General features: G+C 40.0%; 1 long non-coding RNA gene across 1 annotated transcript; it reads right to left on the bottom strand.

Annotated features, from left to right (window-relative positions):
- Positions 1–13,207: 13,207 nt before the first annotated feature.
- LOC123651585 lies at positions 13,208–26,488 on the bottom strand. The gene is made up of 3 exons (XR_006740394.1): positions 26,478–26,488; positions 25,060–25,065; positions 13,208–13,353 (listed from the first exon to the last, which is right to left on the bottom strand). It is a non-coding gene; the product is annotated as an uncharacterized LOC123651585 (long non-coding RNA).
- Positions 26,489–27,543: the final 1,055 nt, after the last annotated feature.

The following is a 27,543-nucleotide window of genomic DNA, read 5'->3' as shown; positions in this document are numbered from 1 at the left end:
AGAGTAAAAGTCAAAGCAGAATATTAGAAACAAGACAAATCTGCTCAGGCTGGCCACTTTTATTCAGCTTAGTACTCCCAGGCCTAACTGGAGCAATTAGTCAAGCATAAGAAATAAAAGTCACCCAGCTGGTATGGTTCAGTGGTTGATCATCTACTTATGAACCAGGAGGTCACGATTCCATTCCTGGTCAGAGCACATGTCAGGATTGTAGGCTCAAATCTCCAGTGTGGGGCATGCAGAAGACAGCCAAACAATGATTCTCTCTCATCATTGATGTTTCTATCTCTCTCCCTCTCCCTTCCTCTCTGAAATATATATATATATATATATATATTTAACCATTTATAATACCCAGTAGGGAGTGGGTATTATATATATAGTGACTATTATAAATGGTTAAAATAATACTTAGATCAGTAATTATGTTATCAATTCACAATTTCATTGCAGATAATATTTCATGCTTGGATATAAAACTTGGTATAAAATTTCTCATGAAAAATTACATTTAGTTCAATCTGATCAATCTAATGTAATCCAAAAGTTAAGATAAATCAATACTGAGAGATGGTGGAAAACAAATACATTCCCCTAATGGTGAGCAGTGTCATTGTAAATTTTCCCTGTGAGCCGAACGAATTGTCATGTGTACCAGAACTGCAATGTGTCCGTTTCCATGTGTCTAGCATTTTACTACTCTGGACTCAGAAAAGGGGCTGCTGAGCAGCCACTCTTACTAAATACTAGCAAGAAATCAACTACTAAGCAGCTCTCTGGCATGGAAATAATAATGTGAATTCCACTCTTAATATTTTGATTTATTTTATCACCTGAATGTAATTATAGACAAATAGATTTGAAACTCAGATGTTTAAACTACACTGTTAAAGGAAGTGACAAAGACATGGCTAAAGAGGATGGATTAATAGGGCACAGAACCGAGATGAGGTATGTGGGCTAATTATAGAACTAATGAGCTAGTTAATCATTCTGAGAACAAAACCATTGCTTCCATTTCCTTCATCTGGTGGGAGGCCTGTGCGGATGATTTCTTAAGTTCCCACAAGACCTAGGTTTCTATGACTCTGCAACTCAATATAATTTATGGTTTTAGAACCCAATTAATTTGAAAATGTGGGAAGTGAATTATATATTTTAGGGCATTGCAATCATGCATTAGTCACCTAAGTAAGAAGAAATTGTTAATATCCAAAGTTCCTAGCTTATTATTGTGGAGTTCTGGATCAATAACTAGAGATTGGATAGTAAAATGTTTAAAACAAAGCAATATACACCAAATGTTCTCTAAGGAATTATGATTTTGTCCCGTGTCTAAATTGGTATCCTAAGATGATCAATGCATTCACTGCACTAGTCAAAGCAGGGAAACTGAATTAAAAAATATATATTTTATCGATCTGTTACAGAGAAGAAGAGAGAGGGAAAGAGAGTTAGAAACATCGATGAGAGAGAAACATTGGTCAGCTACCTTCTGCACACTCCCTACTGGGTATGTGCCTGCAACCAAGGTACGTGCCCTTGACCAGAATCAAACCTGGGACCCTTGAGTCCGCAGGCCAATGCTTTATCCACTGATCCAAACCAGTTAGGGCATGAAATTTTGAATAAAAATAAACATGAAAAATGAATATAACTGATTGTAGGTTAGGCTAAATTATCTCGTGCTTTACTGTGTTGTGTACACTTAGCCTATTGGGGTGTCAGAGGGAGAACGTATTAACTTCAGCCAGCCAGGGTGTTCTGATATCCACTCTCACCCCCTGGAGTCCTGTGTTCCGTGTGCCAGCTCACTGAGATGAAGAGGTGATGGGTATTGACCTCTCTACCTGTGACACTCTCCAGTTAGAGTGACTTCATTCTGAGGGGTGCCTAATTCTAAGAGTGCATGTTAGAGTGCTATGTATCTGGAATAGTGGGATGTGATTTTAATAAGAGAAAAAAAGAAATAAAAATATTTCTATACTATGTGTACTGTTTACATTTATATTTTTATAAAACACACATATGTATATGTATATATACATGTACATGCATATGTCACAAATATACATAAATATATTTATATATGTATACATATTATTATTAGTTTGGACTCATTTAATACAAAAGATTAAATTAAGTTTGTTATTTCTTATTCTAGAGTGCTCATGGCTCATTAGCTGTTCCTAATAGTCTTGATGTGTTTCAATAGTCCTGATGTGTTTCAATTTCGACAATAAATTCTGCCCTTACTGTCACAAACACATAATGTCAGTTATCTCTTTGAGTCATAAATCAAATGTAGCACATCTCTAGCCTTTCTCACCCATGAGAGTAAGAGGCTTAATGCAGATCTTAAGGCTTCGGATAAATGTGAAAGAATGTGCGTTTTTCCAGTGAATTCAAAGCGCCTTCCTTTCAAGTATTATACAAATAACGGCCCAGTGCAGAGATTCATGCACATCGAAAGTAAAATAATTAGAAGAAATATTTTAATATTGCTATTCTCACTTTATAATAGAAGTGTCAACCAAATTCATGATAGAAAATGACAGATGGAAATACACATGTGCGATTGGCGCCAGGGAGAGCTTTCTATGTATCGTGTGTGTGTGTGTGTGTGTGTGTGTGTGTGTGTGTGAGTCAACTTAGCCTTTTATACATATAGAACTAACTTGCTTTATTAGACCTGCTTTCTGATTTAACTAAACTTTTTCCAGCTCAGTGAAGCACCCAACTTCTCTTTCAGGTAATTGTCAGCCACACAGCAGTAAATATCAACATGAAGCAGATTATTATTGTAGATCACGAAGGGAGTACAAAGGGTAAAATATTTAACTGCAGAGTGTTTGACTATCTTCTGTGCAGGGAGAAAACTTGAAGTCATTTTCAAAGTCCACTATTTCTTACTTCTTTTCAGTTAGGTCAAGTTTCTAAACTTTCTAAATCTCCATTTTCCAGCTAATGAAAAGAAAAGAGGATTCCACCGAGTCTTCTATCTACCTGCTCCAGGACTTGTATGAGCATCAGATGAGAAGAGGCGTGGGAAAATGCTTCTCAGACATTTTGTTAAAGTGTGAAATGTTTTCATCTGGCTGTAAAGCAAGTCGTGTTCCTGGAGTGAAGAGACTGCAAAGAAGCTAATTGCTAGGGGAGAGGAAGCTGGGATACACGTGATGTCATTGCCAGGAAGGTCGCACACAAGCATATTAGCCTTTTATGTATATAGCTGTTCCAAAGGTTTTCAATCAAGTTATAAAACTTCTGGTTTTCTTTTTTCACAGGTAATAAGTACCCAGGACTTGATTGACACAATAGCAAAGTTGTAAAAATGGATATATAATGCTGAAGACAGCACAAATAAGTTTAGTTCCTTGGCAAAAAATTTCAGAAAGAAAAAATATACACATTTAAAAAATTGTATTAACTTTATTAACTGTATCTTTCCCATTAAATTGCACTAAGTCAGATTAGGGGTGACTGATATATATATCTATATATATATATATATATATATATATATATATATATATATATATTACACTAGTTTATATGTCAAAGGAAATTTTGACTTTTTATACAAATTTGGAGTTTCCTTTTAGGAGGTTAAGAACAATAGCAATGATAGGCTGAAAGCAGCCAATATTGATAATCAATTAAGGGCAGTTCCCCTCTGCAGAGAGCACAGGTTAAGGTACATTATGGTTTCTTGGCTTTGATCTGTTAGTTTGTCTTTTCTAACTCAAATGACCTCTAGAGCAACAGACTCTCAGGAGATGATTATTATTGTCCAGATTTTCCGTCCACAAGTTTGTCTTGATTTTTAACTCATCCCAGAGTATGATCCCATCTGACAGACGCTAAGGAAGTGCTATTAAGTGAATATCTGGAATACGGCTAACAGGCTTTATGTAATAAATTCCACTGTTATGAGGCCATCATGGAATTTACTTGAATTTGCTCAAAAAACAAACAAAAAATATAGTTGAGCTTTCACTACATAATTATGCTCACATTATAAACAAAATAAAACCTATGAGGTTAGATAAACATATCTGAGACACTAGTATAGGAATTTGTTGCTTTCCTATGCCTGTGTATCTGTCATGTGTGTAATTCATTCCATATTTGTTTAAAATATTAATGTTGAGTTAGCTCACTATGAGGTTAACTAAAACCAAAAAAACCCAGTTTTACTGGAATCTACCAAAGACAACTTGGCAGGTTTTTTAATAAGAATCTTGTATGAACCTGGGCAGTGTAGCTCAGTGGTTGAGTGTTGACCCATGAACCAGGAGGTCATGGTTAGATACTGGTCAGGGCACATGCCTTGATTGTGGACTCCATCCCAAGTAGGGGGCATACAGGAGGCAGCCCATCAATTATTCTCTCTCATCTTTGATGTTTCTATCTACCACTCTCTCTCTCTCTTCCTCTCTGAAATCAATATTATCCTGTGCAATTTGAATGAGTTTCTAAAATCTGGAATGATTTCTAGGTGAATTATTTACTGTTAACCTGCATGATTACAAAATTTTGCTTTTGTCTCTCTGCTATATTTATAGATGGGGTATATCTGAGTACAAAATTTATCCATAAATCTCTTAGTAGAAAAGATCCAAATAAAACTCCATAACCCTATTTCTTTCCTTCCCTTGCACATCGCAAATGGGACCCATTTGGACAACAGCCACGGTACTTATTCAATCTGAACAATTGGCAAATAACAGCAGAGGGCTTCCCTGGATAACAGCTGGTTTGGCACCATCTCACCATCCCAGGCCTTCTGGGACATCCGCCCTGGGAGCAAGGCGCTCGGACACTGAGCCAGGTCACACTGACCTGGGAAGCAATTTGGTTAAAATGAGTGACAGAGCCACTGGATCATGAAAGCCTTTCCTAACAAAGCCATGAAAGGAGTTTGACAAGAAGGCAATTCCTCAGCTCTTTTATGCAAACCGAAGGCCTCAGTACTCTTACCCCACCGGGTCCAGAGCAACAGGGCTCTGAATCGCAGCTCATGAGGCTGTGAGCCTGGAACTTGCTCAAAATGCTGCCAGCTGTCGGCTTGCGAGTCTTGTATTGTTAACACCACACGGACTGAAGAGACTGGACAAGAAGGTGGCATTCTAGTCCACGCTGACATCCTGCTTTTGTGGATCTCACTCAAAATTATTTCCTTCGCACTATGTTGCCATGTGGCGGTAGACTCACAACGATTGTGGAGGTCTATCAGTCAACTTGATAAAAATTAATTTTTCAGAATTATATGATTCAGACATGTAGCTTTGTATAAAGGCAATATATGTTTCACACATCTCTTAGTATCATGCAAATATTGTTCAATTGAATATGTATTTATTGAAAATAATGTCCATATTCTTACAAAGTAACCATTACACTATCACTTATGCAAGAATCAGTTCTTGAAATCTTAAAAAAAATAGCTATTTTATTGTCAGATTTAGAGTGTTCATAGGAATGAGGCTTTAACGTGCAAATATATAGCACTCTTTTGTGATTTTCAAATAGCCAAGGTAATATTGGAAATTTAGTTGTATTAATTTAGAACATATTATCACGTGCATTGTAAAGTTAAAATTATTTAGGATGAATGAATGATCATTCGGCCAGACCTAGCACTTTGAGCACCTAGAATATGCTAATATTTAAAAGTTGATATTCAAAGGAAATATAATTACATATATTAATGTTAGACAATTATTCTGTCTCACTGCAAAAAATGTCCCTAATCTTTTATAAGATCATTTATAAGACCAATAAAAGTCTTTCAGACAAAATATTAATAATAGCAACTGAGAATGACAAAAATGACTAGATTCATATAATTTGTCTCACTTAAACTGTTTTGCCCCATTGTCCCATATTAAGTGGTATTAAATATAGTAAAATATATCAAACTGTCAAACTCTTTACTTTTCTGAAGTATTAGTTTTGTGGGCTTTGTTTTATAGACTTCTATAACTTATTTATAGGCTATAAAAAAAAACCCCACAAAAAACAACAAACTAAGGTGAACATCCTCCTACAGTTTATGTTTCTCCCGTTTAAAAGACAATCACTTTGTATTTTTCATCCTTCCTTGGCCTGACCTTGACTCCGTCATTCTTGAGAATTAATGGAACTCAGTCAGCTGAACTTTCTCAATTCACATTTCACATTTCTCTCCTCAGGTTCCTGACAAACACAGAAGTTACATGATTTATTTGTAAGGGGGAAGAATGACCTCACACATGGCATACATAACTACATGCTGAAAGGCACAAAGGCCTAGACAGAAATAACATACAGAGGGGGGGTCACGCCGATCAAGGACAAATGAGGAATGACTACAGGGCTTTTGTTAATAATGCATCAAAATGGGATTTCATGAATTATAACAGATGTGTCATACTAAGGAAAGATGCGCAGAATGAGGGAAATGGTGTTGGAACTTGTATTAAAAATTGTGTAGAAAATCTTTATAACTCTTTTGAATGTCGAAATGACTCTAAACTAGATTTTATATATATATATATATATATATATATATATATATATATATATATATATATTTAAAAGTTGATCCACAAAGCTATCTGTGGTATCACAGGAAAAGAAGCAGGTCACACAACATTCTAAAAATGAAAACCTGGGTCAGGAAAACAGCATAGAAAGACATCAATATTTTCATAATAGCTGTGTTTAGAGGGTATGACTACTGCGATTTTTTCCTTATATTAGTCTGCTTGCCAATTTTCTTCAATTATATAGACTGACTTATAATAAAAACAGGAAAATAAAGATGTTTCATGGATCAAAGAACTAAGAGGTGCCTATTTTTTTCTAGATGTAAGGATGCAGTGTGGAGACCTAGCAGTGTGCCTTTGATAAACATATTTAAAGGAACACGCCACACTGGCAAAGTCATCAAAATCAAAGCAAGAATAAAATCAAAGTACTAATGCCTATATTTAAACTAATATTTCCAGCTAGTGCCTATATTTAAGAGCTGCCTCATAACGTAATTTTCAGTTTTTGTGACAGTTTCAGATTTACACAGAATTTTTTCTGCAAATACTTTTCATAGCGTGAATTATGCTGATATGGATAGTGTCTGTGGGCTCCTGTGATGAAATTTTGCACTGAGTTACTAAAGCAAAAACATCATCTCTCTTTACATCCTCAGATTATACTTACATATAATGATATAACCTGATTTATTTAGCAATACATGTTCTCTTTCCTTACCTTCCACTGCTTAGACATCTGCATATAGGTGCATGGTAATTACAAATTAGACTCTATAATAGTGTTCAATCTATATATATATAAAAGCCTAGTGACCATCTGACCATTCAACTGTTTGACCAGTAGCTATGACCACCAGGGGGCAGATGCTCAATGCACAGGCATAGAAACATGGAACAGACTGATGGATCTCAGAGGGAAGGCAGGAGGGAAGAGATTAACCAAAGATCTTATATGCATACTAGAGGACCAGCGCATGGATTCGTGCACTGGTGGGGTCCCTTGGCCTGGCCTGCAGGGATTTGGCCAAATTTATGTTTCAGGCCTTCAACATCCCCCAAGGGGTCCTGGATTGCGAGAGGGTGCAGGCCAGGCCGAGGGACCCCACCGGTGAATACATACAGACAGTCCTTGGGTTACAACGGATTTGACGTATGTCATTTCGTGGTTACGTTACCATCTCCCATTTATTTATTAAAAAAAATTCCATAATTTTGACATATACACATATGTGCTTTATGTTTTTTATTATTTATTTACCACAGGTAAAGGTAAAAAAATTATCTTTTATTATTATTATTTTTTTTTACTGTTTCACTTTATTACTGTTGTGTATGTGCTCCATGTGAGTGACATAAGTGCTTATGTAGGTGGGTTCCGACTTATGGCGACAATCGCATTACATTGCACAGTAGGAACGGTTTCAGTGTAACCTGAGGACCTACAGTGTGTGAGAATGTATGCCTCAGGTAGTGCAGTATGAATAAATACCAGAAAGTTGGCCTAAGTAATCTTCAATAAATTAAAAAAATTACTAAAAAATAATTGATGACTACCATACATGAATACCATGGCGTGAACAGAATCATATTTAGCTTGGTCCTTAAATGAAAACTACCAAATTTGTCCTGATTAGTTTTCACACATGAATATCCAAGATACTCAGCTCTAAGTTCATCCCAAGCTTAGGAAGCTCGTGTATAGTCTTAAATAAATATGTAATTATTTTCATTAATACCACTTGAACTTATTTTAAGTTGTGTGTGTGGTTTTTTTTTTTTTTTTCTTGCCAAATTCATTTTATCACCCAGTGTATTGCCTTCACAGTGTAGTAATGAGCCCCATTCTGACTGCACTCACCAAGATGGTGTTTCCTCTTTTTAATCAAAGGTGTCAAAAATGAGAAAATCAGGTATCCAGTGAGAAAATGGATTGGTTTTATTATAAAGCCAGCGTCGACATTTATTAGGTTGAGTGTACACAACCACATACCAGAGCACAGAAACGCTCAGCATAGAATCTGGCAGTAACCAGCTGACCTTTGGGTCTCTTTACTCGGCCTCGGTAGGTTATGCTCCTGAACGTGCAGCACACCACTGATTGCCAAATGAGCTAAAGTAATTAGAGTGGCTGCTGGGAGGTCACAGATGGTTTCCCCAGAAAAGACAGCCTCTTACAGGTACTGAAAGCTTTAATGGAAGTGATTCTGTTTACTTGCAGGAAGCAAGACTTCTTGCTTGAAGAGACTGATCAATTCTTTCATGTAATAGAAAATTTAATTGAAGACACCATCCAGAGGTGACACTATTATTCAGCGAGTGGCTGCTCTTGGCATTCTGTCACGATCGTTGGGATTGGCTTAATATTTTCATTGTTGAATTCACTTGACAGAACCTCTAAATTACATTAAGGTTGTTTAAGCATGAATTTTGTGAAGGCAATCTGTTTGAATTTGAACCATATGTAACGCATGCCGCTGATACATCAGAAGGATAGTTTCACAATTATTTACAAGGCAACATAGCATCTACTTCCGCTACCAATGAGGTGTGAAAAGCACCTCACCCTCATACCAGTAATCCGGGTAATTTGTTTTGAAGCAAATGTTTACTCTGAAGTGGAAATGGACTGTTTATTAATCGCGTTCCCTTGTCTCCCAGGAGGAAGGTGTGGAATATGATGTCTTTTGTGAGTGTCCACTTTGTAATTAACAGCATGCATCAGTCAACAGACGATTAAGGAACACTGTTTTAAGACCATAAATGGGGGGGTGGGAAGCAATCTGGAGAAAACGAAAAGCTTTTATTAGTAACCTGCCCATTACACCACACCCACTCTGCGGGGACTGTTTCTGGACCTGTAAATTCTTCATGGAACCTTCTCCCACTGGGGCTGCCACACTTTCAACTCTACCTATGGGTCCCTGGACGATATCCTTCTTCTGACTAACCCCCTGGGGTGGTGTGCTCTGTTGCATGCCTCCTATTTACACACTCAGCCAGAGGCTTGGGACCATCTCCTCGTGCTTTTAATACCACACCCCGAATCATTTGTCTCTGAGATGCCCTGCACCCTTACTTTTGCTCCCAAGCCCTGTTGTGTTACAGACAGGCCGAGGCACCAGCTTTCCTACTGGGCTCCCTAGCTTCTTCGCACAGCTGTTAAATGACTTACTGGAAATTCAGACCTGCACTTCAGCATCATTTAGAAACAGGAGCACCTAGAGGTGTATGGTCATGTGGTGTGGCAGTCAGGACATCTCTGGTGACCTCACCAAGGGCTGCACTGGGAGGGTGGCAGTGATGAACATTGGGTTAGTGAATTCAGTGGAGTGAAAGTGGGATAAGACGTGGGGATAGTAAATGTGCTTTCTTATTGATTTCAGAGAGGAAGGGAGAAGGAGAAAGACATGGGAACATCCACGATGAGAATGAATCATTGGAATCAAACTGTGACCTCCGGGTTCTTAGGTAGATGCTCAACCATTGTGCCACACCAGCTTGGCCGCAATTGCTTGTTCTAGGCATTTGTGTGAGGAGGCAAAAAGAAAATGTTCAGAAGTAGAAAGATGGCAAGTAGTTAAGAGCAATGTTTTGAAGTTGGAATAGAGATTTGGATATGTTTATTGGCTCACGAGGAACGGCTGGAGACGACAGGACTAATGGAACAAAACTCCGGAAAAAAAATGGAAGAGAGACAGAAGGCCTGATGTAAAGGCACTGGGGAGCGGACCATGTCATTATGAGGCAGACTGCATGATCCTCTTACATTTCTACCGAGAGCAGGGGAAAGAGGATGATAATATAGTTTTCAAGTTAGGAAGGAAAGAAAATTAGAGAGTTTATTTTTAGGGCTTCGGTTAAAAGTAACGTTGGTAGAGATTGAACTGACATTGGAGGATAAGTGAATTTCTGGAGTAATTAAGAAGAAATTAAAGGGCAAGATAAATAATACTTAAAATGACTGATGGGACCAGTTAAAATAGTAATTGAAACACATTGCAATCTATTGGTGCTAACCCATACATCAGTGTAGTTCTGATCTATATACATGAATTCCTGGTGTTCAGGAAACTGGGGACAGTTAGTGAAAAAACGGGATTGCATTGTTGACACAAAGGACCCACGAGGGGAGTTTTGCTCAGTGGGTGCAGATGAAGAATAAAACTGTTGAGAGTTTAGTTCAGATGGTGAATCACAGATCCTAGCACAGAGGAGAGGGAAGGCAGAGCTGTGTGGGGATATTAGACTAGGATGAAAAGCAGGTAATCCAGAGACTGGAAGTATCTAAGTCTCCTGAGCAGGTTGAATAAGATATCTGTGCACCTGGCAGTGTAATGGGAGAAAGGGATATTTGAGCTAAAGATTTCTGCAATGCCTTAGCTCTGAACAATGACAAAATAAAGGTCCTGTCATGAGTAATGGGAAAGGGTGGGTGGCTAAAAACTGGAGACGATTCGTTAGATTAAGAAGATCCAGGCTTTGACTTTCAGGATGGTGATAATATTGGGAATCTTCTTCTTTCACAGGAGGTTACCACGGGCATCTACTATAATTCTGCTCAAGGAGCTTGCATGGACTCTAATTACATGATAATGTCATTCTGAGAGTATCTTTATCTCTTTTTAAAGAGTCTTTACAAAGCATAGAAAAGAAGAGAAAAGGTCCTTTTTTAAATTTCAAGTGACCCCAGATGATAGTTATGTACTTACTCTGCCGTGTTGAGGGAGAGAATTCTATTAAGCAGGTTATTTAAATGGGTCAGCACTAATAATAATATCTGATGAGGTTAAAGTGTTGAGCCGTCATAAGTGATAATTTCATCTTAAAACAATGTGAGTAGGTGCCTCAAGTAAAGGTGCAAAAGCATCTCACTGTACAAATGTGCATTTCACACACACCTTGTTTTAAATCACATCTCTATAGTCTTAGGGCTGCCTGACTTGAGATCCCAAGTTCTCCAATTGTTGAATGAAGATAATACAGACCTTAGAGTTGTTGTAAGACTTAGAATACACTTATAACTTATTCAATACTTTTTAAAAAAAAAAATTAGAAATAGTAGTAAAAATAACATTATGGTATTCCTTAAAAAGGTACATGCGATATGTGTATCTATTCTTTGTAGTTGCTAGGTTAACATTTATTTATTTATTAAATTCTGTCCACAAATTATAGATACTTTGTCTTCTCCCCTAGATGTGCAATAGTTCTCTGGGTTTTCAAATATGTTTCTGGAATTATCCTAAAATAGTGAGACATTTTAGGATAATTCCAGAAACTGTCTGAGTGGAGACAGTCAAATGAGGAGATGTGGATAAGACTTCTTGCATGGTGGGAGAATCCGGATGGGCTGCCGTAGTGAGAATGGTCAAATGGTGCTCTTCCAAATGGCTGTTTCCCTGCTCTGCTGCCTCTACCCCCTGGGGTGGGACCAAGCCTGGAACCTATGTTGGAACATAGCTCAGAAATCTACATTTGGACTCAGATCCTTTCCGTCTGTCTTCCAAGATTCCCCTCCTAGGACACCCATCTTCCTCTTTATGGCTCTCAATTCTAATTTATTCTCAGACAACTGAGTGACACTGACCACTCCAAACAGTTGTTGTTTGGGAACTCACAAATATGGTTCCCCTCATTGAGTATGGCTCTGTCAAATCCCTGACACTATTAACACAAATGTTTATTGAGTTTCTCTAAGCAATGCTACTTTTTATTTTCATGTTTTTGCTGATTTCTACATTTGAGGATGACAAAAGGAGTTGATAACAACCACAAGTCAAGTCTTCCATGCAGTGCCATCAGTCACTGTGGTGGCATTAGGCTTCAGTTCCGAAACCCTGGGTAAAGTTTCTTAAGTTTCTCTCAAGCAGAATATTTTGTTGCAAGACCACTGAAGGAGATTGGAGAGGTTGCAGGTCAGGCTGAGAGACATCCCCATCCCCGTGCATGAATTTTGTGCACCAGGCCTCTAGTCCAGAAATAATTACAACCAAGAAGGTAAATATCCTATACTCAAAAAATTCTAAGACACTGAAAAAAGAAATTGAAAAAGATACAAATAAATGGGAGCATATACCATGCTCATGGATAGGAAGAATTAACATTGTTAAAATGCCCATCAACAAAAAGTAATCTATAAATTCAACCCAATTCCTATAAAAATATCAGTGAGGTATTTCACAGGACCAGTAGAAATAATTCAAACATTTATATGGAATCACAAAAGGCCCCGGATAGCCATAATAATCTTGAAAAAGAGAAGCAAACTTAAAGGAATCACACTGCCAGATATCAATCTATCCTACAAGGCCATAGTGATAAAAACAGCATAGTACTGGCATAAAGACAGACATTTACACCGATGGAAGAGATTCTAGAGTCCAGAAATAAACCCACATCTCTATAGACAATAAATATTTGACAAACGAGGCAAAAACATACAATGGTAAAGACAGGCTAGTCAATAAATGGCTTGGGGAAAATTTACAGATACGTGTAAAAAATGAAACCAGACCACAACTTATACCATACACAATAATGAACTCAAAATGGATTAAAGACTTAAAAGTAAGATCTGATATCATAAAAATCCTAAAAAATATAAGCAGTAAAATCTTTGATGTTTTTCTTGGTAATATCTTTCCTGATACATCTCCTCAGGCAAGGGAAACAAAAGGAAAAAATAAACAAGTGGGACTATGTCAAACTGAAAAGCTTTTGCACAGCAAAGGAAACCATCAGCAAAATAAAAAGACAGCCCACTGAATGGGAGAGCATATTTGCCAATGATGCATCAGATAAAGGGTTAATACCCAAACTTAATATTATCTTAATACCAATAAATAGACAGTAAAATGAGTCAGCCAGAGAAAGACAAACACCATATGACTTCATTTATATATGGAATCTAAGGAATAATATAAACAAACAAGCAAAACAGAAACAGACTCATAGATACAGAGAATACAGTCAAGGTTGCCAGAGAGGAGGGGGGTTTGGGACTTGGTGTAAAGGGGATTGGGAAGTACAGACTCCTGTTACCAAACTGACATGGGATGCAAAGTGCAGCCCAGGAAAGACAGTCAGTGATATTGTACTATGTATGCACGGTGCCAGGCGGGTCCTGGAAATATCAGGGCGACACTTACAGAATGTAGGTTGTTTGATCGTCTGGCCACTATGCTGGACATCGGGAACATCTGAAAACAGATACAAAATAATATTGAAGTAAACAGTAATTGGAAAAAAGAAAAGTGGCTACTGAATGCGGGGGTGGAGGAGGGAAGGATAGAGGATGTGACAGAGGAAAAGCAACCTGAAGGTCAGATCGCCATGACCCTGAGCCGAAGGCTTTTGAAACCACAACGAGCTGATGTAGCCACGGTGGATCCCCAAGGTGAGCCAGGAATGAGTCTGAAAAAGAAGCAGATTCTGGGCCGTTGAATGGCTGGACGTGGGTCTGACATTTTCCAGAACTTTAAAAGACATGGGGAAAGAAAAGGGGAAAGAAGCTGTGTGGTATAATGAGCTTATATGTTCTCAGATGTAGGAGAAAGCAGAAGAAAGGAAAGAAAAGATGAACATGAACAATCTATACATTATGAAAATAATCATCCCTACTATTTGCTGTCAGGATTACAAGAATTTTTTTTTTTTTTTAAATTGGGCAAGCTAGCTAGGTTTAAGTTAATTTACTTCAAAATCTTCAAAATACTCTTGTTTCCTTCTTAGACTGAAATTAGCTTAGATGGCATACATAATTAACTTTACATTAAATATGGCTATTCATCAGCATTGTTTTTTTTTCCTTTTCAATTTATGAATCCTAGTAAAGGAAGTAAAGAGAGGAACTTAAATTTCCTTTTATCCTTTTCTTTAAAAATATGATTTTTCTTTAAAAACTCATAGTGTTTTCTCATTAAGCTATTATTTTCCTGCTTTGTGATGTCTTCGAACCTATAAATAAAATGTTTTCACTAATGAATGACTGACAAATGGTTTGGCTGTGTCATTTATAATCAGACACTGCCTGCCCATTTTATGGCTTTATTCTACAGAGAAAAATTTATAAAAAGCTATATAATGATCCGCAATTTTATATCATTTTCTCCACATGACTGCAGAGTTCTTTTCAAAATAGAAACCGTGTTTGTATCTATGCCTGCAAGTATGTTGTGTTTGAGGAGACCAGTCACAACAAGAAATCAGAAAGCTAATTATAACTCATTTATTAAAACTCCATCAATCAGGAGAGGTAATTTTTCTGCCTGTGGGGATTTCTAATTTTTCCACAAGTGGCTCACTTATAATAAAGACCAAATAAACAAACATTTCGAATAGATGCATGAATTATTAAACATATTTTCAGAAGGAGGCACGAGTAAGGGCTGCTAATGTGCTTATGAACCTCCATGGCCCCCTGCTGCCATGCATAAGTAATAACAAAGGTCAGGGTGCACGGTGCATCTACAAAACTGGAACCGTAACTAGGAATTTCTGTCTGCTTCCATGGCTTTGCAAAAGAGAATAATTAAGCAACCTAAGGAATTCTAGAATCGAGGGGATGATGAATAATAGATCACAAGGAGAGATGAGGGAGGAAGTTATGAAGAAAGAGAAACATGACATAAAATGAATCCACAAGAATCGAGGTTGTACTCATTCAGCTAATGGGGCCCCATCAGCCCCAAAATTACCTACCTACCAGCCTTTTAACTATGTCACAAGTCGCTATTTTTGTAATTTAATAATTTCCTCTCAAACTGACTAAAATGTTACCATGGTACTTTCCTTCTCTAACTGACGAACCCTGACACTCCATGGCTTCACACAGAGCATTTCAGTCCCCGAGCTCGAGCCTCCCCCCCCCCTCCACTCAGCCATGGGGGGCCCTACTCTACAGTCACTCAGGGTCCTGGCTGCTGGAGGCTGTGATAATTCCAGCGGATTCCCTACTTCCCAGTCACGCTGAAGGAAAAGGAAGAGCAGAGGCCCCGTGGGCTGAGGAAAGGAGTGTTTACTGTTCTCACCCAGTGTCCCTGGCCAAAGCTGTCACAGGACCCACTTCACAGCACGGGGAAGTGGAAACGGACCTAGCCCCGTGCTCCGGGGAAAGGGAGATGTGGTTGGTAAACAGCTACCTACTAAATGTGTAGGAAGAATCTTAAAAAGCAAAGCAAAAAATTGGTGGGACTTTCAAAAAACAGATATATTTTTCTTGATTTCAGCTCCCCACTGGGGACTGAGCCTACAATCTTGGCATGTGCTCTGACCAAGAATCAAACCATGACCTCCTGATTCATAGGCACAGGCTACATCCCTGAGCCATGCCTGCTGGGCATGTGTAGGCCTTTTGAATGCCAGAGTGTCTCTGTTCTCAAACGGCATCAGTGCACACACACATCACTTGGCTATCTTAGTGAAATGCCTAGTAATGTTCCATACCTCTGAAATGGGGCCCGAGTCTGCCTGCTGACAGGCTCCCAGGTGATGCTGATGCTGTTGGTGCCCAGATCGCAGCCACAGAAAACAGTCAGGCCGGGTCGTTATGTGAAAGCAGCCCCCTCCCCCCAACCCAAACAAGCAAAATCCGAGGCCCAGGGTGGCAGGGCTCAGCCCTACAGCTCGCGCCTGAATGCCTCTTCCCTCTCCGTGCCCTGCTTCTGCTGAGTCAGGTGACTTCAATAACACACGGTTCTGCCGAGAACCAATCCCAGCATGTCATAATTACAAGAGTTTTACCAAAAGGGTGGTGAAGCTTGGGGAGCTCAACAGGGGTGAGTCACATGTAGTTCACCTGTTGGAAACGGCTAAGGCACTTCCCCCAAACCTGAATAGGATGGTTGTTAACTGCCAGACAGCTCAGGGCATTTTATTGCCTCCTGTTGTCCAAACACCTGAACAGCTGTAGGCTATTCCCCAAACTGACAATCTTTGTAAACCCTTTGCCACTGTACCCTTTGGAGCAGGCATCTTCAAACTACGGCCCGAGGGCCACATGCGGCCCGCAGAGGAGTCTGATCCGGCCCGCCAGGTTTTTTGGGCAGTGAGCACAGCCGAGGTGTTACAGTAGGAATTAGTAGTTCATATAGTCCGGCCCTCCAGCTCTCTGAGGGACCGTGATCTGGCCCCCACTTTAAAAAGTTTGAGGACCCCTGCTTTGGAGTGTATGTCTCCACCTCGCCTTGGGACAAATTGTGTTTAATAAAAGCACAGGTCCTTGGTCAAGGAGGAGAGCCTTCTAGCTCCTTCAGCTGGAAGCTCCTCTGACCCCCAATGTCTCTCAAAACTATCTTTCGTCCACGAACTCCTTCTTAATCGTCTACACACAGCCCTTTCTCGGAACGCTGAGCCCTCTGTAAGGCTGGGGAAAAGGAGCCCAGGCACGGCATGGCTCCCCCAAAGCACACAGAAACCGGGGATGGATGAGCTCGTATCTGCGCGATGCTGCGGCCGCCCTGGGGAAGAGGCATGACGGATGTTCTCAGGATTGTATTGTTAGGAGGTGGTCATTGGCTGGAAGGAAAGAAAGTTCTATTGGGGGGAAGGGTGTGATCCTCCAAGTCTCTAAGCACCAGTCTGGAGCCTTTGTTGCCATAGTGGTGCCCATTATTCCACTGTGACATTTTCTCCGAGGCAGCAGACAATCAAACCATAGGAGGTCCACGGTCCCCTAGAATTGAGACCACTCTTTTAGCTTTGCCACACACCTGCCAGGAGGCCAGACCTTCAGAATGAACACGCACGCGTTGTATACACACTCATTGCTCTCTGCAGGAGCACAGGCATTCGGAGAGCATAGGACTGAGGCAGGCACCGAACCTAAGGTGACTGCAGAGACTGCCAACTGGGAGGGTTTCTCCTGCTAGCTGCACGTGTGCATTGCCTTTCTCTGCGCGCGCGCCCCCCCCCCCCCCCCACACACACACTTTTCCTCTTCTCTCTCTAGCTGGAGCCATGAAGCCCAGGGGGTCAGAGTTTGTTGATTGATTCATTCATTCATTCATTTATACGGTTTTACCCCACTCCCCATCAGCCTCCAGTAAGCTCAGAATTTGCTGAGGAATTAAGGGGGCAGCAAAGGACAAGTTGGGGAGCCACACTTGTCTTCTCCCTCTGCAGTCTACAGCCTGCTTTCCCGTCTACACTGGGAGGTGATTTTGTAGCACTTTCAAGAATATAAATAAGAAATTGTGATTGCTGCCGTGACTGGTTTGGCTCAGTGGATAGCGCATCGGCCTGAGGACTCAAGGGTCCCAGGTTCAATTCCGGTCAAGGCCATGTACCTTGGTTGCAGGCAATCCCCAGTAAAAGGTGTGCAGGAGGCAGCTGATTGCTGTTTCTCTCTCATCGATATTTCTAACTCTATCCCTCTCCCTTCCTCTCTGTAAACAAATCAATAAAATATATTTTAAAAATTGTAATAGTTATATCCTATTGGGGGTGGGGGCAGAGCAGAGTAAAATATAGGTAAAATCAAAGACATAAAGTCTATTCTTATCCTTATTCTTTGTGACTCTCTTCTAGTGGACTAAAATGCATGCTAAGTGGGAGAAATGTCAAATGTGGGATTTTGCATAATAATATTGGTCATCCATCACTTTTTGTCCTGGAAACTTATGAAATAGCTATTTTAAGGCACAAATATTATGCAGCACTGCCAGCATAGAGCATCCACTTAAAATGAGTTTGCATTTTGAATGAATAGCGGGTTTTGTCAATGATATTATCTGAATTATTCAAGCAAATGGAAATTTCCCCGGAATGTATACAGAAATGCCTCCATCACTTGGGAGCAAGACACCTGACCACATGTGTTACCATAGCAGCCCTAATAACAGAGTATGTCTCAGTAAATCTGGGTTTAGCCATAACCAACTCTGAAAGGTGGACTAGATCTGACTATATTGTTTCAATTTCACTGATGAGAAAGGAAGATAGGTCATTTAGATGTCCCTCAATATTAATTCTAGTTCTAGAGACAGAACTAACTTCCTGACTCCAATGCAAGACTACTTTAAAATTAGACTATTAGATCAAATTAGATTTAATTTCCAATTCTCCTTTTGTTAATGAGGTGAGTGTCTTTTAAATATATAAGGCAATATAGGTTCAGGATTTTAAAAAAATCCGAGTACAGGAAGACAGGTAAAAAGTTAAAAATTTCCATGAAAAGTTCACTAGCAACTGAAATCATATTACACTCATCAGAAATATGCGTTATTAATATTTTAAAATGTATACCTCCAGGAATTTCTGTGCATATATGTGAGAAAATATTTTAATTTTACTGTGTAAACCTAGTGTAGACATAATACAAATTGTATAAGTTATATAGTTTAATATGTCATGTTAACAGCTAAAGTCCTACTAATTATTTTTAACTGGAGGCTTTTTATTTAGATTAGTTCAGATAATTTAAGTTTAGTGGTCATTACTATTAGAGAGCTACATTATTATAGTAGTTCTTACATCATATACACAAACACACTCACAGATCTCTTTCTTTCTCTCCCTTTCTCTCTCTATATCTATTTACCTACCAACCTTCTATCTATCTCATCTATCTATCTACTATCTATCATCTACCTTCTATCTATCTATCTATCTATCTACCTCCTATCTATCTCATCTATCTATTTACCTTCTATCTATCTCATCTATCTATCACCTATCTATCTATAATCTATCAATTATCTATCTATCTATTATCTATCTATCAATCATCTATCAATTATCTATCTATCTATCTATCTATCTATCTATCTATCCACCCTTGTCTAGGTAGAAACCCCTCTCATTTTAGCTTTCTAAAAACATAAGAACCACGGAGACAAGTGAATTCCCCAATCACACTCCCCCTGTTGTGCCTTGTGGCTGAAAGGTAGCAGATGCGGACTCATTGCCCAAATTGCACCATTAGCTGTGCGCAGTGCGTGCGAGTGCGGCCACAGGGAACGCAAATCCCGTCCAAATGCACCCCTTAGCTGGTGCATGTGCAGGAGCTGAGGCTGCAGGGGTGGGAGTCCCATTCCTCCTCCTCAGTGAGTCTTCTCCTTCCTCCTCGCAGTCTCTCTTATCGGAAGGAGCAGACGGCAGCGAGCCTGTTTGAAATGCAGACACGCGCCTGGTGATGCTGCTAGGATTTCTCTGTTCTGGCATGTTCCGCAGACAATGGAGTTGGAGGCCCAGGGAAAACTTGTACGTTCTGGCTCAGAAACGTTTCTTGGCTTTGGCTTCAATAGTTACGCAGCATCCTAAGTGAAAATGAGACAGCCCATTGACTCCCATGTTCTGAGATGTGAAGCACTAATGACCCTTTAAGCGTTTAGAATTTCTGAACTTAAAACTAATGGTCCCGGCCCAACCAGAGTGGCTCACGGGTTCAGTGTGGACCTATGAGCCAGGAGGTCACAGCTTGATTCCCGGTCAGGGCACAGGCCCGGGCTGTGGACTCGACCCCCAGTTGGGGCCTGCAGGAGGCAGCCGATCAATGATTCTCATCATTGATATTTCTATCTCTCCCTCTCCCTTCCTCTCTGAAATCAATAAAAACATATTAAAAAAAACAACAACAAACAACAGTGGCTCCAGAGTAATATTAACGATGTCTCTTAATAGTTTACAAGTGCTTCCATATTCAGGATTACATTTAATCCTCAGAGAAAATAATTATTTAAGTCCTCTTTCACCGATAAAGAAATTGAGGACCCAAAAGCCAAGGTATTTATTCTGGGACCCATGCTGACCAACGGCAGACCCACACACTAAATGTACTGGTCCAGGTGTGCATCGCAAGTGAGTGCAGGCCAAGTGGGCAATTACGTCAATCATTGTGGTGGGTGCTTTATATCCAGAATGTCTCATTTGTCACGACATTGCTACCGAGAAGGAATTATCTCTATAGCGTGAGGTTGCTGTGCCTAACTTCCCCAAAGCTGCCTTCTGGGAATGCGTAGACATGTTTCAAACATACACCTGCTTCACTCCAACTTGCATGCTCTTCCTACCATAAAACATTAAGATGACAAGTTACGATGGACTCCAGACTTGCCTAGAAAGGATATGGTCTCCTTCAAAATAGATGGAATAAAAAGTCTGGCATTTTAGTTTTCTTCAAAGAATGGTGGGTGAATTAGCATAAATACTATTATCACGTGACAATAAAATGTAGGCTTTTGTTCAGCCAAAGTGGGACTCCGTGCTTTTGTGTTTTAACATTTTAAGCAACACATACCAGAGAGCCCTTTGTGATGGTCGGTCATTGGGATCTTTCTGTGGGTCCGGCTCTGAGTGAAAAGCATATGAAGGACCTAAATATCAATACATACAGAGAGCCTTATCCTAAAACAAAACATGAACATACAGCTTCCTTATAAGTAAGAATAGCCGGACCTACCTCAGAGGTGCTGCTGTTGTGGATACAGCCTCAGAGACGTCCATGTTCGAACACGTAGAACCCTTGGATGGGGTAGGAGGCGGGGCTGAGCGGCAGAGGTAGCAGGTGGAATGAGGTTAGCTCATCACCTGACCTTAATGAGGGAGGTGATCTTGGGTGATCTTGGGCTGCCAGGTGGGCCCAATGTAGTCCTGGGGGTCCCTACAGAGCACTGCCCCCCTCTCTCAGATTTTAGGGAATTTGGTTTTAAGTTCACAGCCATTGTGTGCCATAGTTAACGCCATTCTATGGTTTTATGCATGATGCCAGGGGAAATTAAGCTGCTTCCCTAAAGTGATGCATTAGGAAGGGAAAGAACTGGGGTGTGAACTTGGGACTCTGGCCCCAACCCCAGGCCTTTTTTTTTTTTTATATTATACCATGGTATATTGCCCTATTGCTGAGCAATTTTAATAGCTGTGATTTTTTATTGTGTTTTTTTTCTTTTTTGAGTCCTCATATCAATCACACAATGGTAGCTACAGTTAATCCAATGTAAGGGTTCAGGAGAGGAGGCTGAGGCTGAATGAGATTTACCGAAGGACAAAAACCAGCGCTGGACATACCAACCAGGTTATTATTTCCAAAACTTTGTGGAAAATGCTGAAAATAACAACTACCCTATTTATGCCAAATAAGTATCAGAGGCTGGAATATATGGTAACCGTCTTTGAAAGATGGAAAACATTCTTATGGAATTTCATCTCGCCTGTTTTAGGAGAAGGGGGGAGGGGAGTTTCCTATCTGAGCCTGAGCCAACCTTGCTAAACCCGTTATTTTGCCCAAAATCACCAACCAGGCTAACCTCGCCACCTGACCCAGTTCTGTTGCCTATCAATGCACACTTGCTTCGAACAGAGCAATCTACATGAATCTAGGACTCGATTGATTTAGCAGCTGGATCATGCTGTGTATTTTTTGCTCTTTAGTCGTCCATAACTTTTCTGAATAGTTTCTTTCATATCCATACAGGTTCTATTTCAGATTATTAGTTTCTGGAATTTAATAGATGGGGATAGGTAAGATTATCTTTTCACCTGGCCTTCATTTTATAGATTTCGTTTATCAGTGTTCATTTTAGCAATTAATTGATGGCGATGTTGAGTTCTACTAGGACCCTACTAATTTTCTCCCTGTTGGAACTATCCCTTTCTGATAGAAGTTTTAAAGTCTTCTACTGGACTGGTGCATTAATCTGTTTGTTCTTGCAGTTCTAGCAACAGGTTTTGCCTCCTGTGTTTTCACACTCTGCTGGCAGGCGCAATGGCATCAAAGAGTGTGATGTCGTTTTAGAATGTTGGCCCTTTTGTCATTTTATAATATTCCTAATAACTTCTCCCCTCTGTTCCTGATAACTTTCTCTGCTCTGCAGACTGCTCTGTCTGACATTAATGCAGGTAACCCTGCTTTCTTTTCATTAGTGTTAATACGGCATGTCTTCCTCCAGTCCTTTCTGTTTAATCCTCATGTGTCTTTTATGGAAAGCAGGGTACTTGGAGACATGTCCTGGGGTCCTGTCTCTCTCTCTTTTTTAAACATATTTTATTGATTTTTCACAGAGAGGAAGAGAGAGGGACAGAGAGCTAGAAACATCGATGATAGAGAATCATCCATCAGTTGCCTCTTGCGCACCCCCTACTAGAGATGCAACCAAGGCACATGCCCTTGACTGGAATCGAACCCGGGACCCTTGAATCCGCAGACCAACTCTCTATCCACTGAGCCAAACCGGTTTCGGCGGGTCATGTCTCTTGATCCATTTGACAACCCCCACCTTTTCATGGGTGTATTTAACCATTGTCATGTGAGGTGATTGTTGATGTAGTTGAATTAATATCTACCATATTTATCACTGTTTTCCACTTGTTGCCCTTGTTCTTTGTTCCTGTTTCTGTCTTTCATACTTTTCCTGCCTTCTGTGGTTTGAATTGAGCTTTTTATGTGATTGTATTTCCTCTTCTTTCTCAAAATATCAATTGTACTCCTCGGGACCCCCCTCCCCCCCAAAAAAGAAAAGAAAAAGAAAACTTCTTTTGGTGGTTGTACTAGAGTTTGCAATATATAGGTAGTTAACATCCAATTTTAAGCAGCTCTATGTTGCTTCAGAGGCAGTGCAAAGACCTTATAACAACAAAATAGTCTTAATTCCTCCCTCCCGGCCCTTGTATCATTGCTGCCATTCTGGTGCTTATTCTGGATTTGCAAACAGGGTTTGTAGCCCTTTTGCATGGCAATGTGCTGTGTGTCATGGACATTCCATGCTGGGTCCAAGGAGCATCAATAGATGAGCCCTTCATAACATGGCTGGGAGCACAATGTAGGAGAGGGCACAGTCCTTTCATTGGAGGGGAAGACTCAGTCTCCGGGGCCTGTGGCTGGGGCTGTGAACTTCCCCAATGCTTCTCAGCTCCCTCCTGCCACCCCTCTGGTGGGAAGGACAGCAGTGTGCTCTGGGATTTGTGTCTCTCTTTCTGCAGGTGGGTTCCTCCCTCCTGACCATCACTGCAATTTAGCACTCAGGTATGAGAGTTTCCTGGAGGGCAGGTCTTGTTAAGAAGACAGATGCTCCAGGTACTTACAATGGCTCATTTCCCTCTACTCATTTCCCTCTGCTCATGCTTCAAGCATGCTGGGATTATTTTTCTGTGATGTTCAGGGAAGATATAAAGGAACACAGAGTAGACCCAACCTGGACATTATTGATGCTTATAGATCAGTCTTCTCATAAAGTATCCGGCACATAAGCCCAATTACATGAAAAGCATTTTTATTTTATAAACCATTTCCTTATCTTACCTGAAATTTTTGGGAAATTTTTTATTTTGTAAACCATTTCCTTATCCTACCTGAAATTTTTGAAAAGCATTTTTATTTTATAAACCATTTCCTTATCTTACCTAACATTTTTGGGAAAATACCAAGTATGTCCTCTCACTTCAATATCACAGTATCTATAAATGTTTCTTTCTTTTGAATACATATAAAAAATCAGTTTTCCATAGTATTTTATAGTTTACATTTTATTTTTATATTTGGTTTCCCATTTAATTTCAACTTCTATACTAATAAAAACCTAGGTGGTCCTTGTGCTTGATTTTGAAACTATGTTGTCTTATATGAAAACCTGTGCTATTTATTTTGTCATGAGATATATACAGCAAGTAGATTTTTAAAAATGGACCTTGAAAATACTTTTAACTAAAAATTGCATCTTTTCACTTAATGCTAAAGAATGCTGACAGATACAAAAATAATTGTCCTGCATTCAGATAAATATGAACTAATTACTGTTTAAGTCATTGACAAACATAAATATTTTAGCTTTTATTAGTGTTAGTGAGGTGACTCTTAGCACATAAATAGAATTTATTAAAAATGAATTCTAACTTGAGATTGTTGCTATGCTTTGTGTAGATTAGATATCCTATTAATTATTTAAATGAACAAAAGTAGGTGATCTATACAAATGGAGTCCCAAGTAAGTGTAGAGGAGAGTTGATTTTTACCTACATGATTTGTGATCATGATGGGATAAGGACTGAGTTTAATAAAGGAATAAAAATACATATCTTTAAATATCTTTTTATTTCAGAGAGAAATGGAGAGAGATAGAAACATCGATGGGAGAGAATCATCGATTGGTTGCCTTCTGCGTGCTCCCTACTTGGGATGTGCCCTCACTGGGATTTGAACCATGACCTCCTGTTCATAGGTTGATGGTCAACCACTGAGTCACACTGGCCAGGCAGGAGTAAAAAAAAATTAAAAAATTGGAAAATGTTGATTAGGAATTCTGCTGCTTTCAGAGTAAAACCACTTTTTTATTTTTTTTTTATTATTATTTTTATGAGGAGTTAGCCAATATATACATGCATTTATTTTTTGCAGTTTGGAATTTTTCTTCTAGTCATCCTTTCATTTAAAATGCATCCTCATCATTAAGTTTAAACGGACATGTTGAAAATAAAATAAGAAAATAGAAAATTAAGTGCTTGCTTTATGTGAATTCTCAGTGGCTCAGGAACTTACATACACACATTCATCTGTATTAGCTATGAGCATACACATTAGTGTATCCATATATACATACATCTATGTGTATTAGCTATGTTTCTTTTCATTTATTTCCCAGACAACTTTTGCTTGTTGTTTTCTGGGTTCCTTGGTGATGCTGTATCGCCTCTCCCATCAAGAAATAGGAGAGGCAGCAGAAACCGGTTTGGCTCAGCGGTAGAGCATCTGTCTGCAGACTGAAAGGTCCCGGGTTCGATTCCAGTCAAGGGCAGGTACATTGGTTGCAGGCACATCTCTAGAAGGGGGGGTGCAAGAGGCAGCTGGTCGATGTTTCTCTCTCATCGACGTTTCTAGCTCTCTATCTCTCTCCTTTCCTCTCTGTAAGAAAAATCAATAAAATATATTAAAAAAAATAAGAAGAAATAGGAGAGGCAGAGGCGAGCATGAGGACGTTTTTCTTTCCTGTTGTCATGCTTTGATGCTGATAAGGGAAGATGTATGGCTCTGATAAAGCAGAAATAAAGTTTTCAAAAGGCATACGTATCTACCTGCAGCGCTCTGGGGGAAGACCACAGGCGTCAGGTGAGCGGTATCGATGACGTTCACGGTAACAGTGAGGTGGAGTCTGTTCCTACTTCTCAGGAGGACCTGGGAAGACCTCCGTCAGGCTGAGTTAAACAGCAGCACCTTGTGGGGAACGGCCTCTGCTGTAAATGCGTGCAATCTCTCTCCGTCAGACGGAATTCCCAGTTGTGACTCGTTAAGAATGGGCATCAGCAACCCAGCCACCTGAGGTGCAGCAGGAATAGCAGTGTGGACGGGATTCTCAGGGTAGACCATTTGTCCCATGGGATCAGCACAATGGTCTCCCTAAGGCTGCAGGGGTTGTGATTACAAACTACTGAGGTAACTGAACCACTAAAATAGCATCAACGCAATAAGAGAATGGCCTGAAAAATCCAGCCTCTACCCTTGCTCTGGAGAAATCAGTTGTTGGAATTGACATCTAAGTCACAAGGTAGGATGCAATCAACAACAGAAGCTTTCCCCTCAAATCCGGTTTATCGGGGCCAGCCTCGGAGTCCGACAGAGCAGCCTGCCAGGGATGTAAGCGGGAAGGCTCTGCTTCCCGTGGCTCTTACACAGAGATTGGATTTATGGACTCTCCGCACGGCCGCGGCTGTTACATGCCAGGTGCCAACCACTGCCTGATTACCTCGGGAGGACCTCAAAGCTAGTTGGGCATGAAATAGAGGACCTCTTCAAATGAGAGAGATTAGAATATTCAACACAGTTTATAAAGTGTGACAATTCTATTATGTAAGTTTGAACAGCAGCCACCGTTAGAAAAAAAAAATCTATGAAAATATCCAGGAGAAAAATAGCTCGGCAGAAGCAGGGACCGTGAAATAACACAGGCTTCATTACTCGTGGGAGAACCATGCTTAGAGATTTTCTATCTTGAAAACCCGAATTTTGCTCCATAGAACATGGAACTCATCTCAGTAATGTGAAACCGTTAGGGCACAGATAATATTTGTAATGGCCGGCTCTGGACTTAATTCACAGAAATTTCTCCATGGTTGGGTTTTCAAATTGTTGATAATATCAAGGCAACTCCAAAGCAACCACGGTGATCTTTACTTTCTAGGATAGTGAGGAATCACGGACAATGGTGTGCAAGAACAGTGGACAGGTCCATAATCTGTCTTTCCTAAGGGAAGAGGAATTGCTTTGTAAATACACTTATTATTTTAGAACTGTTTTAGGTTTATAGGATCCCTTAAAGCAGTACAAGTGTTCTCATCTATCCCATGCTCAGCTGATCCTGATATGATCCTATCATTAGGATGGCACCTTTGTCACCACTAAGGAACAATGGACTATCACATTATTAGTGAGCATTTATACTGGATACAGATTTCCTTAGTTATCACCTAATGTCCCTTTTTTGTGCCCCAGGATCCTCTCCAGGGTTCTTATTACATTTACTGGCCAAGTTCCCTCAGGTTCCTCTTGGTTCTAACAGTGTTTCAGACTTGGATTGTTTGTGATGATGACCTTGGTCATTGTACAGGTATTTTGTCAGGCCTTTTGTAGAGTCTCCTTCAGCTGGGATTTGTGTGATATTTGCTTAAGATTAGACTGGGGAGATAGGTTTCTGGGAGCAAGACCACAGAGGCACGTGGCCGTTTCCCTCACATTATGTCCATATGACTTCTTATTCCTCACCCCACCACACAGGCAGTGCTTGTCAGTTTACCCCCTGCAACCTTCCCTTCCCCTCCTGTCTGTACAGAATTCTTTATAATAGTCACTTGCACAGCCCGACCGTAAGGAGGGGGGCTGCCCTACCTCTCTTCTTTGGAAGCAGAGCATCTATCTCAAGTATTGGGAATGTGTCTCTCTTCCTCTCTTTACTTATCTGTCCATTATTTATTTATTACTCAGGGGCTCGTGATTTTTTTTTTTTTTTGTTTGTATTTTCGGTTATAATTTAATACCATTTTATGGATGTTGTTGCTCAAATCATTCTGGCTTGGGACATAGAAAGCT

The sequence above is a fragment of the Pipistrellus kuhlii genome, unplaced genomic scaffold, assembly GCF_014108245.1.
Source record: "Pipistrellus kuhlii isolate mPipKuh1 unplaced genomic scaffold, mPipKuh1.p scaffold_m20_p_6, whole genome shotgun sequence".
Taxonomy (NCBI): Eukaryota; Metazoa; Chordata; class Mammalia; order Chiroptera; family Vespertilionidae; genus Pipistrellus; species Pipistrellus kuhlii.
This window is presented reverse-complemented; position numbering and strand designations above follow the sequence as displayed.